The sequence below is a fragment of the Xenopus laevis genome, chromosome 3L (assembly GCF_017654675.1).
Source record: "Xenopus laevis strain J_2021 chromosome 3L, Xenopus_laevis_v10.1, whole genome shotgun sequence".
NCBI classification, from domain to species: domain Eukaryota; kingdom Metazoa; phylum Chordata; class Amphibia; order Anura; family Pipidae; genus Xenopus; species Xenopus laevis.
The window spans coordinates 159715799-159718901 of NC_054375.1; positions in this window are offsets into that span (position 1 = coordinate 159715799).

A 3103-nucleotide genomic window follows, 5' to 3' on the forward strand; every position below is an offset into this window, starting at 1 on the left:
TGTATCAGTGAGTAAGTCAGTCAGTGAGTGAGTATAGAAGTAAGTCAGTCAGTGAGTGTGTATAGAAGTGAGTAAGTCAGTCAGTGAGTGTGTATCAGTCAGTAGGTGAGTCAGTGAGTGTGTATCAGTCAGTAAGTCAGTCAGTGAGTGTGTATCAGTCAGTAAGTCAGTGAGTGAGTGAGTATCAGTCAGTAAGTCAGTCAGTGAGTGTGTATCAGTCAGTAGGTCAGTCAGTGAGTGAGTATCAGTCAGTAAGTCAGTCAGTGAGTGTGTATCAGTCAGTAGGTCAGTCAGTGAGTGTGTATCAGTCAGTAAGTCAGTCAGTGAGTGTGTATCAGTCAGTAGGTCAGTCAGTGAGTGTGTATCAGTCAGTAAGTCAGTCAGTGAGTGAGTATCAGTCAGTAAGTCAGTCAGTGAGTGAGTATCAGTCAATAGGTGAGTCAGTGAGTGTGTATCAGTCAGTAAGTCAGTCAGTGAGTGTGTATCAGTCAGTAGGTCAGTCAGTGAGTGTGTATCAGTCAGTAAGTCAGTCAGTGAGTGAGTATCAGTCAGTAAGTCAGTCAGTGAGTGAGTATCAGTCAATAGGTGAGTCAGTGAGTGTGTATCAGTCAGTAAGTCAGTCAGTGAGTGAGTATCAGTGAGTAAGTCAGTCAGTGAGTGAGTATAGAAGTAAGTCAGTCAGTGAGTGTGTATAGAAGTGAGTAAGTCAGTCAGTGAGTGTGTATCAGTCAGTAGGTGAGTCAGTGAGTGTGTATCAGTCAGTAAGTCAGTCAGTGAGTGAGTATCAGTCAGTAGGTGAGTCAGTGAGTGAGTATCAGTCAGTAGGTCAGTCAGTGAGTGAGTATCAGTCAGTAGGTGAGTCAGTGAGTGTGTATAGAAGTGAGTAAGTCAGTCAGTGAGTGTGTATCAGTCAGTAAGTCAGTCAGTGAGTGAGTATCAGTCAGTAGGTCAGTCAGTGAGTGTGTATCAGTGAGTAAGTCAGTCAGTGAGTGAGTATAGAAGTAAGTCAGTCAGTGAGTGTGTATAGAAGTGAGTAAGTCAGTCAGTGAGTGTGTATCAGTCAGTAGGTGAGTCAGTGAGTGTGTATCAGTCAGTAAGTCAGTCAGTGAGTGTGTATCAGTCAGTAAGTCAGTCAGTGAGTGAGTATCAGTCAGTAAGTCAGTCAGTGAGTGTGTATCAGTCAGTAAGTCAGTCAGTGAGTGAGTATCAGTCAGTAAGTCAGTCAGTGAGTGTGTATCAGTCAGTAAGTCAGTGAGTGAGTGAGTATCAGTCAGTAAGTCAGTCAGTGAGTGTGTATCAGTCAGTAGGTCAGTCAGTGAGTGAGTATCAGTCAGTAAGTCAGTCAGTGAGTGTGTATCAGTCAGTAAGTCAGTCAGTGAGTGTGTATCAGTCAGTAAGTCAGTCAGTGAGTGTGTATCAGTCAGTAGGTCAGTCAGTGAGTGTGTATCAGTCAGTAAGTCAGTCAGTGAGTGTGTATCAGTCAGTAAGTCAGTCAGTGAGTGTGTATCAGTCAGTAGGTCAGTCAGTGAGTGTGTATCAGTCAGTAAGTCAGTCAGTGAGTGAGTATCAGTCAGTAAGTCAGTCAGTGAGTGAGTATCAGTCAATAGGTGAGTCAGTGAGTGTGTATCAGTCAGTAAGTCAGTCAGTGAGTGTGTATCAGTCAGTAGGTCAGTCAGTGAGTGTGTATCAGTCAGTAAGTCAGTCAGTGAGTGAGTATCAGTCAGTAAGTCAGTCAGTGAGTGAGTATCAGTCAATAGGTGAGTCAGTGAGTGTGTATCAGTCAGTAAGTCAGTCAGTGAGTGAGTATCAGTGAGTAAGTCAGTCAGTGAGTGAGTATAGAAGTAAGTCAGTCAGTGAGTGTGTATAGAAGTGAGTAAGTCAGTCAGTGAGTGTGTATCAGTCAGTAGGTGAGTCAGTGAGTGTGTATCAGTCAGTAAGTCAGTCAGTGAGTGTGTATCAGTCAGTAGGTGAGTCAGTGAGTGAGTATCAGTCAGTAGGTCAGTCAGTGAGTGAGTATCAGTCAGTAGGTGAGTCAGTGAGTGTGTATAGAAGTGAGTAAGTCAGTCAGTGCGTGTGTATCAGTGAGTAAGTCAGTCAGTGAGTGTGTATAGAAGTGAGTAAGTCAGTCAGTGAGTGTGTATCAGTGAGTAAGTCAGTCAGTGAGTTTGTATAGAAGTGAGTAAGTCAGTCAGTGAGTGTGTATCAGTCAGTAAGTCAGTCAGTGAGTGTGTATAGAAGTGAGTAGGTCAGTCAGTGAGTGAGTATAGAAGTGAGTAAGTCAGTCAGTGAGTGAGTATAGAAGTGAGTAGGTGAGTCAGTGAGTGAGTATAGAAGTAAGTCAGTCAGTGAGTGAGTATAGAAGTAAGTCAGTCAGTGAGTGAGTATAAAAGTGAGTAAGTCAGTCAGTGAGTGAGTATCAGTCAGTAAGTCAGTCAGTGAGTGTGTATCAGTCAGTAGGTGAGTCAGTGAGTGAGTATAGAAGTGAGTAAGTCAGTCAGTGAGTAGGTGAGTCTGTACCTCAGTCTGTACTTCAGGTTCTCCAGTCAGTCAGTGTCTGGCCCCGCCCCGGAGCTCGGTGTATCAGCGGCTCATGAATAATAGTAGAACTCCAGCCAATCATAGCGGCGATAGGCGTGTCCTCCCGCCCATTCAGCCCGAGCGAGTGCGAGTGAGGGGAGCAGAGAGTTAGTTCGGGACTGGAGAGAGACGAGTTTGGATGTTCGGTCGGTGCCGCTGCTGCTGAATTCCGCTGGGACCATTATCTGTTCTCTCTGAGCCACCGGGGAATTCACTGTATCCGGCTCTTCTTCTCTTCTGCACCGTCTCACTCCCCCAGGAACGGGAATTATCTGATACACGAGCTGCGCATCTCCCGGGAATCCCCCCGCTGTTACTTTGTATCAGACTCACCGGCCTGAGATTTGGATTAGTCACGTGACTGCTCCCCGAACCCCTCAACAATGAGCCCCTTGTGCCCTGACCTCCTGCTCCCCCAATTCACCCACCGCACATTTCTACTGTAGCTCCCCAATCTGCACCCCACTCTGCTCTCCAATCTGCACCCCACTCTGCTCTCCAATCTGCTCCCCACTCTGCTCTCCAA